The sequence below is a fragment of the Taudactylus pleione genome, unplaced genomic scaffold, assembly GCF_031769625.1.
Source record: "Taudactylus pleione unplaced genomic scaffold, aTauple2 ptg000479l, whole genome shotgun sequence".
Taxonomy (NCBI): Eukaryota; Metazoa; Chordata; class Amphibia; order Anura; family Myobatrachidae; genus Taudactylus; species Taudactylus pleione.
This window is the reverse complement of record NW_028284881.1, coordinates 15,319,483-15,334,411: the sequence shown is the minus strand read 5'-3', so window position 1 is coordinate 15,334,411 and position 14,929 is coordinate 15,319,483.

The following is a 14,929-nucleotide window of genomic DNA, read 5'->3' as shown; positions in this document are numbered from 1 at the left end:
AAATTGGATCCGAATTTTGGGTTTTGGATTGCACTAATTACATGACTTTAGCTGTTTGTAAAAACGTTTCATAATTTAAAAAAAAAAAAAAAAAACAGATCCAAAACCAAAACACGGTGGTCAGCATACATCTCTAGCTAGAAGTTGTTAGTAGGAAGACAAAGAAGAGACTTCAGCATAAAGTTTAAAAGTAATATAATATAATATAATATGAAAAAATTACAAATGGAAATAGAGAATGGTAATAAAACACTGTAGGGAAAACAAAATGTACAAAATTAGTAAAGTATGCAGATTTTACACCAGTTTAAATATTGAGGGTATAAAAAGGTTAGTGTTGAGACAGTTATTTGCGATACACACTAATGCAGATTAGCAAAATAAAAGCAAAATAGGAAGAGAGAAAACAAATAGAGCAGTTTGCAAATATTCAGAGGAGACAAATGCCTGATATTGAACTTGACAACTTACATTTTCTACTTAAGGAACAAAAGGCCTTTAAGGAAAAGTAAAAAAAAAATCTAGTTATAAAGTATGAAGAGTAGGGTAGAGGTAATAAGATGACTATACAGTAGATAATCCCATAGAAATATTATCAAAAAATATACAGTATAAATATAATAGAGATATAAATATAGTAATGATAAACATAACGATCAAAATAAAAAATGAAGTGAAAAATGAATAAAATTAAGACTAAAAATAGAAATTATGATAAATATAAGTTTAGGAATGCTTTTATATTAAGCACACTAATGGATGGAGTGTGGCTGAAAGTGATATTATATGTAGTGGTAATGGATGTGAAAAGACAGGACCATCAATGAACTTAAAACTACAACAATGGCGGTGATCATTGGCAAGTGGTGATGATGAATGAAAGTTGGACACTAAGGAAAGTAATGATGCGTATATTCACATTCAAAGTGTCTGAATTGGTGGGTAGACTACAAGATGGTATGTACTTACCAGTGTCTGTCATACATACAAGAATGCTACCAGGTTGAAGTCAACATTGAGTCCCCTTCGTGTTAAGTTTTTATTCATGGCTGTGTTCTTATGCAAAATTGTGAGTGAGCCCACTCCCTTGGCTGAGAAGCAACCTCACACGTGAATGGTCTCAGGATGCTTTACTGTCGGAATGCCGCCGGTCAGAATACCGACAGCAGCATCCCAACAGACAGAATCCTGACACCCATAGATAAGTATAGTACTACTAACCCTAACCCCTACGCTAACCCTCTCTCTCCGGTACCTAAACCTAACCTCTACTCCTAGTGCCTAAACCTAACTGACCCCTCCACGCACCCTAAACCTAACCCCCCCCCCGTTGGTAAAAGGAAGGAAAGAAAGTACTCTCTTGCGTTGGGGCACAATATCCGCCTATATAAATTAAAACTTAACTTTTAATAGGTTGTAAGACAAACACTAACAAGACTTAGACAACATAAAACACAAATGAGCTGAAATATCCTATATACATGAGGAAAAGTTGTCAATGACCATCCTATATAGGATTATAGGATAATACAAGAGAGCATGACAGTATGTACGGATAGGTTATTATAATCAGACTAAAAAATAGTCAATAATATATACTGTCATCACCTCTCTATATAATCGAATTTATAGGTGAATATATATATGTAAATTCAAAATAGATCAACAGATAATCTCTGAGATGAGAACTGGATCAATCAACCGCTGTATCAGTATAAGTGACCTAAGCAATGGTATACTGGTCAGGTTGTAGCGTCAGGAGAACTGTGTTGGTAATATATATATATATTTGCTACTAGGTTTTTACTTTTAGGCTATTAGTTCTTGATTAATGAAAACATTCTATAGTCATATAAATTATTAAACTTTCATCCTGTCTGCCACTGCTGTGCAACTATGTTTCAAATATGTGCTATATTCTTTTAAACTGCCATTTGATTGTGCCGCTGCTCTGTCGCTTAGTTTAGCCAGCCAGCTCGCTGAAGCCTTTGGCCAATATTGGTGAAAACAATATTGTGAGCTGTGAGGTGGTCAACATTGACTGTAACTGACTGTAATTGATGTTAATAATACTGTAGGCAGGGGCGTTTTAAGAGAGGAGGGGGCCATGTGCAGCCTCCGTTTCGGCCCCCTTCTCTCTGTTGGCGGCTCAGCGGCACTAAGCGCTTCATGCCAGAATCTATTGCGCATGCGTGAGTCTCCGGGAAAATGGCACCCACGCCTATGCATGCGCAGATCACTGGGAAAATGGCCGCCGCCATGTTTCCAGTGAGTGTTTGCTGCTCTGCAGCAGCAATGCAGCGCTGTGGAGCAGCACTTTGGGAATAAGCGGAGAGGTAAGTATAATTACCTATGGGTGCAGGGTGTGCGGTGTGGGCCCCCCTGCATTGCACACCATGCACCCATTATAAAGACAACTATGACTGTAGGATCAAAAACAGGTCCAGATTACATGATTTTAGCAGTTTTTAAAGAAATCTAAAACCAAAACAATTGTGGGTTATTTTGCCAAAACAAAAACATGGGGGGGTCTGTGCACTTCTCTAGTTTCTACACCATGCTGCCAGAGTGGGCATGATCAGCATTCAAAGAGCATGGCAGTGACAGTGCTAGGCTACTCTCCAAACTCAATGGTGGGTCAGTCCTGATTTGAGATGACTGGCTCTCTCAGTTACAACTTTGACCCTCTTGCATGGGCAGTCAGGAGGTATGTCCTGCTTTACACTGCACAGCTCATGAAGTTGTTGTTGGAGCTGTGTGCACCTAACGATGTGAAGTAGGACATACCTCCCAACTGTCCTTACATTGGGGTAAAATTCTATTTGAGTGGGCAATCATCCAAAATGGGGACTGACCCACCAAAGTCAAGACATTTGGTAAACTCCTCCGCTGTCACTTACCAGTTTTTGCAGCTTTTACCACCTGCTGCTGCTTGTATATTAAGCGCAGTAGCAGCTTTCTGGACCCTGGGATGTTGGAGCCCTGTATGAAAAAAATTATAACTACATGAATTTGAAAAGCCTAGCAATGAATGAACACTCTAGATCTACCTCCCCTGACCACTCATGGCATTAAATCTAAAGTACCCATTTTTAATAATCACACCTATTTCCCTGCAACCAATCTTAACTTTAAATTAATCAAATTTATATTTAATAAATAGATATATTTCTCCTGAACCTGCAATGATATTAAAGTGACAGTATTTATATATACCATAATAAATAAACCTATTTCCATTAAAACATTAAATAATTATTATTCATATTAAAAATAGTGGATCTGTCATTCCGATGCGTCAATAACGGCCACATCGTGCATAATATTGTACCGTGTGTGGGGCCTTTAGTCTGGAGTTCTCTTCCTCCGGTGCTCATCCCCCTGTTCCCTGAGCGGCAGAGCTGTGATAGGCTGCAGGGTACAGGGGGGTGGAGCTGGAGAGGAAGCCTTTCACAGCGGGAGCTGTGAGAGCAATTGCAGCTGATAAATTAGCGGCAGCAGCTTCTAGAATCTGTCCCTGGGGCTAGTGAGCGGCAGCTACAGTAGAAGGGGATCCGTGGCCTGGAGCATCTACAGCAGTGGGCAGCTGGTAGTGAGCATCAGCAAACACTGATTGGCTAGCACTAGGAGTCTGGTTTAAGCTGACAGGAGGGGGCTGAACTTGGAGCGCTCCTGAGTGGCATGTTGGTGCGGCGGCCATACCAGCAGTGAGTAAAATAACTGCTCCGCATTCACATTGACATTGCATGCAGCAATAGAAGCTGAAAGCTGGGGAGGCACATTACTTACAGTTCAGTAAGTTATAGTGCATCAGTATAGGGAAGCAGCCAGTGAGTGACCAATATACTATCTAATGCACTCTTACTGAACCTCACCCTAAGGGGAGAGCCAGGGCAGTACTTTCCAGAGGGTTTCTAATGGAATTGAGTGAGTCTACTATAAACCAGAGATTAAGGCTAGATATATAAACTTTGTATATTAACTGCAGTACAGCAGCTTTGCAAGTACAGTATATGTTGGAGCCCCAGTGGCGTCACAATGTGGGTGCGAGCCGCACTTGGGTGTCACCCGCCGAGGGGTGACACCAAGGTGTCGACTCCCCCTCAGTGACAGGAGCCAGGTTCTGCACTGTATCATTAAGTGCAGCACTTGGATCCTGACACAGTGAGGGAGCCGACACTGCACACAGGGCAATCCGCACCTCTGGCACCACCACCACCACCACCACCACCCCCGAGTGAAAAGAACGGGGGATTGCCCGCGAGGCCATCCCCCTTCCCATAAGGCCACACCCCCTGCTGGCAAGGCCACAGCCTCTTTTTGTTGGCGTGCACTCCAGCCCTCCGAGCACCAGGTGTCAACGTAGGGAGGGATGCCACTGTGGAGCCCTATTTATAAAGCATTTTAAATAAGGATATCTAAAAACATCAGTATCTATTGGGATATTATTATTACAAGGCCGACACTATATTGCTTTTACTAAGCGTAGTTGAAAGTGATCCAGAAAACGATTGCAGCCTAAAGTGGAAACAGTAACAAAACTGTCTTACTGGATGGAATCTGAGCAAACTGTATAAAAAGAAGCTGATTGTAGCTATTTTCAAAGAGTGAAAGGAGACTCATTGGTCATAGCTACAGCTCTGGCTCATACAGCTGCCACTCCACCATCTATAGCTACTGTTACAATTCATTTAACCCTTTCTACTAAGGGGATTGTAAGCATAGCATCCCTGTGTCTGGACTGCATTTGATGTTTATAGGATACAGAGAGTGGATATTAAATCGGTTTATTTAGACACAGTATAACTACAGACCTCATACTTAAGGATTTCAAGTACAACCACAGTTCTCAGCATCTAAGGATTCACAAGAGACTCTGAAATGATTTTTGTATGAAAGAATCGTATCTATCTATCTATCTATCTATCTATCTATCTATCTATCTATCTATCTATCTATATATATATATATTTATTATCATTCTTCATTCAGTATATTGTTTTATTGTTCAGAACATTTCTATTCTCTTATACCAGCAAAATAATATTGATATGCTCATACACTCTACTAAACTGTATGAGGCATTCTTTAGCCTATGGGAATATGTAATGTGAATTTAATATTTAGCCTGTTAGGTTAATTCTTTTAACAAGAATACTTTGTGAACTGTAACGTTTGCGTATTTATGAATTTATTGTTATACACTATGTATTTCTTTTAGTTAAATAGAAGAATTCCTTAAATTGCTTTTGACGTGTGTTACTTGCTTGGATGAACAGTGGAGAGACCTGGGATATTTGAGGAAGAACAGGATTACATAATGTTACACACTTAAACATTCTGTATCACATTATATGTTTGGAATAGCTCATTATTAAAACACAGTTGTAACTTCCAAGAGGGTTTTCCCAAGTAGGCCCAGACTACTACTGATACTTGGGTGGAGGCAATGAACTGATAATAGGATGCACACCACTTAGCAGGAGATCAAGGGTGGATAAATATTAGACAGTAACCTGGTGTCCCTTTAGAGACTAAAGGGGTGTTACATACATTAAAGTTTCTTCCACTCACACTTAACAGTAAAACATTAAGGGGTCTATGTACTAAGCAGTGATAAGTGACAGAGGCCCTGATTCAGAGCCGGATGCTCTGACAGAGCGCTCGCTCTGAATCAGGGCCGTCCCTCCTTCTTTTTGGTGCGGCCTCCTAGCCGGCGAGCGGCCAAATTGATGGTCGTGATGGTCAAGACCATCGGGCTTGCGACGAGAGCCTTGCTGTAGGGTCTCGCTGCCACAAGCCCTGGAGTGCTTTTGGCTCTATCAGAGCCAAAAGCACTCCCACTGACATCACTAGTGATGTCAGTGGGGCCGGCCCCAGACGGTAGGCGTTCCCATGGGAACGCCTCCGTCTGGGCAGCCACGCCCCTGGCACGCCCACCAAAGAGGGTGTGCTGTCAATCACCATCGACAGCACGCCCCCTTTGGTGCGAGACCCATAACGACGGCTTGGCCATCGTTATTCGGGTCTCGCGCATACGCACGACGGAGCTGCCTCCATCATGCACATGCGCACTTGGGCAACATCGACCCGCTTGCGAGCGCTCGCGAGCAGGTCTGAATCAGGCCCAGAGTGACAAGTGATAAGTCTGTGATAAGTGCCAGCCAATCAGCTCCCAACTGTAATTTTTCAAACACAGCCTGTGAGAAGACAGTTGGAAGCTGATTGGCTGGCACTTATCACAGACTTATCACTTTTCACTCTGTCACTTATCACTGCTTAGTACATAGACCCCTAAAAGTCCTGCCAAAATAGGGACGGTTGGGAGGTTTGCTTTTTAGGGCTCTGAGCCAATGAAACGTAAACTAACAAAACGTATCAGGTTAGTAGTGCAATCATAAAACAAATGTCCACAGTATGAGAAATGATGATGCTGCAGATAAATTTGTTGTTAGTAATTGCTGTAGCAATAAGTTGTTATTCAGACAGGTGGAATTGAATTGAACAGTGAGCTGATAGCTCTCTAGCCCACTCTTAGACCGCACAGTATGCCATGCACTGTGTAGCTCTGAGGTGCTGTGTCTCTGCGTGGCTGCAGTTATAGATGCAGTGTGCACACTGTGAGCAGTCCCGAATGCAACGCGGATCAAGGCTGTTAAAACCGCAATGGAGCGTATCTATAATGGGTGCAAGCTGTGCTATGCACACCGGCCCCTAGGTCCAGGGGGGCCAACACCGCAAACCCTGCACTCATACATTCTGATACTTACCTCTCGGAAGTCCCACGTCGGCTGGAGTGGCACTACACAAAATGCCTGGAAAATGGCGTTCTGCTCATGCGCAGTAGGGAAGTCACCAGGAAAATGATGTGCCAAGGGCATTCTGTGCATGCACACTTGACTCCGGCACAGACTAGAGCCCAGAGTCTACTGAACCTGTCAGTGCACCGCGGTCGCCAGAGAGAGAGAAGGGGGCCCCGGACGGAGAGTGAACACGAGCCCCCTCCTTTCTAAATATGCCCCTGCGTGACAGTTAACAGGGACAACCATGATTTCAGCGCAGATAAACCAATAAGAGTCAGTCTGCTTCTTATTGGCTAGTGCTGCTGGATGTCGCCACAATCTACTGGTCGAGTGTCTGAAGTCAACTGGTCAATAACGATCAACGTTTTGTCACCCTTGCTATATTGTAACACAACTGTTAAGGAAGATAGAGTTGGTTCCTGGTATATTGCTAACATTAGATGTGGGCTATGCTACAATAGCCCTAATATCATGCTGTAAGATTCAGCTTTTTGCTAGGACATTCCAATACAATACATCAAACTGTGGCATCAAATGAGGCGGTAGATAATATAGGGTAGGCCCTCAGCTACAATGTCACCTCTATTACTTACCCAATTTCTCAAATAAATGTTCCTGCTTTTCCAGTTTTTCCTACTGCTACTTTTGATATACCGTATAGTCCCTGTGATCCCAAACTATATGTTTTCATAGGGAGTTTTGAAAAAATCTCAAGTTTAGAACGGGTTTACAGGAACTATATTATATTTTCACACTGTTGTAGGACTTAAGTAAACCTGTTACATGCATTATTTAATGCACTTATTATATATCTAAAATTACTATTTCCCTGCTTATAATGTAACTAATGTTATAAAGTTACCATAGCCTTTTATTAAATATTATTGTAACAGTTACTTGTCAGCAATTCAATATTTAGTTCTTATTGTACTCACTATTTCACACCTATTCAAAGATTAACAACATTAAATCTTGCAACAAAAATGAATACATACAAATATTACAGCCGTTGTCTATAATAGGATGTAAATTGAATGCTAATCTATGCAAATCTTCTCTACTTATATTTTCTATCTTTCTAATGGTTTAAAACTTGATGTTTCTGTATTGTATTTATGTATCTAATTTCTGTGATATCTGATACTTTAGTAATATGTGCAAAACTAGAGCTGTATCTTAAATTATTTGTCAATTCCATGTACATACAGTATATTAAATTTTCAATAACCTATGATACATTGCACAGGCTCTGCTAAAGCTTTTAATTCATTAAATTACTTATCACATCTCTTTATTTAGGGGTCTATGCACTAAGCCTTGAAGAGAGATAAAGTGGAAAAAGATAAAATACCAACCAATGGCAAAGTGCTGAGACACCAAATGGGTTAACCTGCAGTATTTCTTCTGCCATTGTGCCAAATCCCTCAAACACTTCCATCTGTCTATCATTATCATAACAATTAATGGTAGCATGGTCTTTGTAACAGTATGAAAATTCATCTTGCAATAAGCAGAATCACCAAAAACATTTCTTGTTCTGCTACAGCTAACTGATAATGACTGATAATGACTGGATGAATGTAGTGTTGTATAAGCTCTTTGTACACTATGCTACAGTGAAGCCTTGACATACATCTACCATATGTAAATGCTTCAAACACATTGTGAAAGTGCATTGAATGCTATTAAAGCAAGGACAAATTACTTCCATTGAATCTATATCCCAAACAAATATAAATAAGCATCTCAGCAATTGAAGATGCAGAAATAGCTCAGTACAATGTTTATTTTTCATCTTTACAAGCTGGATTCTTTCAGTTATTGAACTTCACTTACTCATTATAGCTTGTAAAGCAGCAACAAGTTATATTGTCTTCAGTCCATTTCTTGCAATCAGCTGCTAGTACTAACCACATCTATTATAGTTTCTGCAACAACAAAGTACTTAGCAAGGGGTGTGGTATAAAAGATCGACAGTGTATAGCTAGACAGTCAATAGGTCAACATCAGATTGTCGACAAGCAATTGGTCGACAGGGTCAAATGGTTGACAGTTAAATCATCGAAATGGACTAAGGTCGATGTTATATGTTACTACTCATTCTTACTGTGATGTCTAGTCATGTGGTGATGTTATATACAGCATGTTACTATTCATTCTTACTGTGATGTCTAGTAGTGTAGTGATGTTATTCATGTTACTATTCATTCATATTGTGATGTCTAGTCGTTTGGTGATTTTATATACAGTATGTTACTAATACTTCTTATTGTGATGTCCAGTCGTGTGATGATGTTATACATGTTACTATTCATTCTTATTGTTATGTCTATTCTTGATGTCATACATATTACTCTTCTTTATTAGTGTGATGTCTTGTTGTGTGTTGATTTATATATGTTACTATTCATTCTTACTGTGATGTCTAGTCGTGTGGTGATGTTATAGATAATACTATTCATTCTTATTGTAATGGCTAGTCATGTGGTGATGTAATACATGTATACTATTCATTTTTACTGTATTGTGTAGTCATGTGGTGATGTAATACATGTATACTATTCATTCTTACTGTAATGTCTAGTCGGGTGGTGATGTAATACATACTACTATTCATTCTTACTGTGATGTCTTGTCGTGTGGTGATGTATTACATGTATACTATTCATTCCTACTGTGATGGCTAGTCATGTGGTGATGTTATACATGTATACTATTCATTCTTACTGTAATGTCTAGTCGGGTGGTGATGTAATACATACTACTATTCATTCTTACTGTGATGGCTAGTCATGTGGTGATGTTATACATGTTACTATTCATTCTTACTGTGATGTCTAGTCGTGTGGTGATGTTATACATAATACTATTCATTCTTATGGTAACGTCTAGTCGTATGGTGATGTAATACATACTACTATTCATTCTTACTGTGATGGCTAGTCGTGTGGTGATGTAATAGATGTATACTATTCATTCTTACTGTGATGTCTAGTCGTGTCCAGGGGCACCGAGAGGGGGGGGAGCGGGTACAGATTATCCGGGCCCGGGCTTCCTGAGGGGCCCGGCGGGGGCCCGGGTCCTGCGCCGCTCCCCCTCCCTCACAGCAGCCCAGCACACAGCGTGTGCTGAGCTGCAGTGGAGAATGCTCGTGGCTGCTGAGCAGCAGCCACAGCAGTCTCCTAAGCCTGTGGGGGGAGCGATCACACTGATCGCGCCCCCCCTGGCTTTGCACCGGGCTGAGGGGGCTCAGAGCGCCCCCTCTCCCCAGCGCGCGCTGCATATCTTTTTTTTTTTTTTGGGAAGGGGGCGTGGCCACGCCTCCCGCGATTAGGCCACACCCCCTTATTACCCGGGCCCGCCGCGGCTCTCAGCGGGCCTGGTCGTGTCGTGATGTAATACAAGTTTCTATTCATTCTTACTGTGATGTCTAGTCGTGTGGTGATGTTATACATGTTTCTATTCATTCTTACTGTGATGTCTAGTCGTGTGGTGATGTAATACATGTTTCTATTCATTCTTACTGTGATGGCTAGTCGTGTGGTGATGAAATACATGTTTCTATTCATTCTTACTGTGATGGCTAGTCGTGTGGTGATGTTATACATAATACTATTCATTCTTATTGTAATGGCTAGTCATGTGGTGATGTTATACAGTACATGTTACTATTCATTCTTAGTGTGATGTATCACAGTGAGGTGATGTTATACATGTTACTATTAATTGTTACTGTGATGTCTAGTTCTGTGGTGATGTTATAATTGTTACTATTCATTCTTACTTTTATGTCTAATAGTGAAGTGATGTTATATATGTTCTATTCATTTTTATTGTTAGTAAATTGTGGTGATGTAATACATGTATACTATTCATTCTTATTGTGATGGCTAGTCATGTGGTGATGTAATACATGTATACTATTCATTCTTACTGTAATTTCTAGTCGTGTGGTGAAGTAATACATACTACTATTCATTCTTACTGTGATGTCTTGTCATGTGGTGATGTATTACATGTATGCTATTCATTCTTACTGTGATGTCTAGTCATGTAGTGATGTTATACATGTTACTATTCATTCTTACTGTGATGTCTAGTTGTGTGGTGATGTAATACAGTACATGTTACTATTAATTGTTACTGTGATGTCTAGTTCTGTGGTGATGTTATAATTGTTACTATTCATTCTTACTGTTATGTCTAATAGTGAAGTGATGTTATATATGTTCTATTCATTTTTATTGTTATATCTAGTCGTGTGATAATGTGGTATATGTTACTAATTATTCTTATTGTGATGTCTAGTCATGTGGTGATGTTAAACATATTACTATTCATGCTTATTATGTCTAATAGCATGGTGATGTTATATATGTTAGTGCGATGAGGGGTTGATGTATGAAGCAGTGAAAAGCTTGGGGAAGTGGACCAGTGGACAAGTTGCCCATAGCAACCAATCAGCTTTGAAGTAGCAATTTCTCCAGTGGTATACTTCTCCACGCTTTCCACTGCTTGATACATAAACCCCTATGTTTGTTACTCTTCATTATTATTATTATTATGATATCTATTTATGTGGTGATATTATGTATTGTACTATTCAAGAAGAACGGTTCTGTTTTGCAGAAATCCAAAAACACCCAAACTTGTGGTTTCCAAGTGAGTTTTCCTGCCAAGTTCAGATCTCAAAATGAGGCAAAACTTATTTTCCCAGAAATGTCAGATTTTGTGTGTATTGGATTGCATATTGAGTAGAATATTCAAAGAAGGCAACAAGCCTGACACTCAGTAGCAGTTTTTATTTAGCTCATGAAAAGGTTGCTATATTTTGTAGGGGAAAATAGTACTAACCTTCGCATTCGGTATGGAATCCTGGCTGCCGCATGACTGGCAGTTCGATTCCCGGCAGCGGCAGCCCAACAAAACAGCAGAGTCTGGCAGCGGAAGCCCGACAGCGCTGGAAATCCTGATTGTCCCTAAGGTAAGTAAAAGCTAACCTAACCAACCCCCCTGACCCTAACCCACCTTAGGGGTGCCTAACCCTAACCTCCCACCCAAGTGCCTAACCCTAACCCCCTTTCCCCGCTGCCTAAACCTAAGTCCCCTGGGGGGTGCCTAACCCTAAGTCCCCCGCTGGGGTGCGTAACCCTAACCCTCCCTCCCCCTAGCATAACCCTAACACCCCCGGGGGGGTGCCTAACCCTAAGTCCCCCCGGGAGCCCTAAACCTAACCCTCCCCCCGTGGCTGTCCGCTCGCGGCGCCCGGCATCCCTTCGATCGGGATGCTGGGCGCCTGTCTCCCGGTGTCGGGAAAATGACAGGCGTCTAGATTTTAGACGCCTGTCATTTAACCATAGATAGAGGATTCAGGAAGCCGGCGGCTGGGATTGCGGCCGCCGGCTTCCTAAACGTATCCCCTAATCTTCCTGTCTTTGTCATGCTTCTGCCCTGTTAGTAACATCGGTTTGAGTTCCATTTTTACTTATACTGTTAAAATACCGCCCTTGTAGCAACCCTAATTTATGTATACTTGAACTCCCTATTCCCTAAAGCTGGGTACACACCTAAAGATTTTCTGTCCAACCATCCAGCTAGTTGATTGGTTGGAATGAAAATCTGGTAACGTATGGGAGTAACTGATGATCAGCAATTTGCTCCTAAATGCCAGAAAATCAGATGAAAATGGTCGTCAGACAAGTTTGTTAAATGTTGATCTAAACAATATGTTCAAACAACAGTTTTTGTCCATTTTCCGGCATTTGGGAGAAAATTGCTGATTGTCATTTGCTTTTATTCCTTACCAGATTTTCATTCCAACCAATCAACTAGTTGGATGGTTGGACAGAAAATCTTTACGTGTGTATGCAGCCTTAAGCTCTGAATGTGTCTGACTTCTGTATGCAATAGAAAGTGGTTTGTAAGCTTTCACGATCAAGGCCCTCATTCAGAGCCACTCGCTAGCGGCAGTACGCTCGTTCCGAGCGATGTTCGCACATCTGCGCATGCGTACGGATCGTTATACGCATGCGCGAACCAGTCAGTGCGGCCGAAATTCATGTGCTCGCAATATAGCGAATGCCTGCTATTTTGAGTGACAGAATGAGGCGTATGTGGGTGGTAACAGGGGAAGGTGCTTGAAAATGGGGAGTGGAGATCCGAACGCAGGCGTGCTTAAAGGTCAAAACGGGCGTTTTATGGGTGTGCATAATTAATACAGCAGCGTCATTGACCACGTCACTGGGTTATTTTATAGCCAGAACTGCTCGCAAGATTGTGGTAGCAAAAACCAACCACAAGAATAGCGAGCAGTTCATACGCTGGTCGATGTACTCGATTAATCTAATAAATAGCGGACATGACGTATGGTGCGTGCGGCCAGGGGGCGTTTTTAACAAATAAACGAGCGTATGTTTTGCTCGCTCATTCAGACTTAGAGGTGTGAACAGACTGCAATTTGCGAACTGATCATTTGAATAGCCACCCCTTGTTTTTGAACGAACGACCGCAAATAGCGAACGGCTCTGAATCAGGCCCCAAGTCCCTCATGACCTTACTTCTCATGCCTGTCCCTCTCTGTTTACCCCACTTTTACCCATTATGTTTTATGTTAATAACATGGAATCTGTATTTGCACCAGACATCTTGTTATTATATTTAACTTGTCCTTCTATATTTTAATGCAGACTGCCTGGCACTGTGGAATTTGTGGTGCAATACAAATACACGATGATGAGCATTACAGATAATTTCTAATATGTCATACTTCCCAGAAAATGTAGATTTTGATGGCTATATTTAGTGTGCTCCCTAATATTTTGTTACTCAATTTTGAAATTAATAATCATAAAGTAATTACAGAGGATAATATTTGATTACAAAGATAGTCCCTGTTTTTTCTGCAATGTTGGTTCTTTAAAATGTGTCACTATTTTTTGGTAATGGCATGATAGGTTACCATGGTAACATTGTGTACTTCAGGCCGGCTCATAGCAGAGCTCACCTGATCACAGTCTTTAGATATAAAGACAGCCTGCAGAAATATCTTTTTTCCTGGCTGGACAAAAATGGTTCCTGAAGAGGGTCTATTATTATGCCACTTGTCTGGCATGCAGGGAGTGAAATAAGGACATCAGCTATTTCTCATGACCTTCTGCAAGAACATCTTTTGGAAACACAAGGATTAAAATATATATGTGCCATATTTTGATATCTCTAGGAGATCAGTGGTTTAAGATGTGAATCAACTGAAATAAAACGTGTAAAAAAACGGAGATAAAATATGAACAAATATATATATTACTTATGTTATAAGACTTAAACTGTAAGCTGAATTTTCTGGCACATTGTTGACCTCTCAATTCATGATTGAATAACCGTTGTCTTTAAATTTCTGTTAGAACAACTTCAGTTTTCATCTGAAATATAATACAATAAAAGTCACGCCCTAAACAAATGATGCAACTTTTTGTAATTTGCCATATACAGTATCTGTGATAGGAAATATAGGGCCTCACTTATCAATGAGTTTTATCATTCACAGCAAGTGATAAAACTCAATGCGTATGATAATGGTGCTCCAGCCAATCAGCTCCCAACTCTCATCTGTTTGAAAAATGACAGTTGACAGCTCATTGGCTGCAGCACCATATATCATACGCAACGAGTTTTATCACTCATTGTGAAAGATAAAACTTGTTGATAAATGAGCCCCATAGACACCAAGGATCAGTCTCTAAAATCAGCTGTGGTCTTGGTATACCCCAAAAGCGCATTGGTATTACGATAATAGTGTCACAGGCACATTCCTTGCTAATATCAGCTGTGGCTACCTAAAACTACACTCCGCAAGATGCTGTGTGGGCACTGTCATGATTGGATTAATGGCCACAATAGCCTGGAGCTAAAAAATGTTCAAGGGCCTTTACTGAGAAGGGGAGGAGCTGTGACTAGTGCTGTTTGGGTGTGGCCAGAGCCACGTGAGAGTGTGCAACCCCTACACTATCAGCTACACTGTCTCCCTAAATACATAAAAATGTAAACATTGCAGAATATTGTGAGAAAACGAGAAATATAATTTTAATATCTATGAATTATGCCCGACTGTGTGGCCAGCTAGGCAGCTG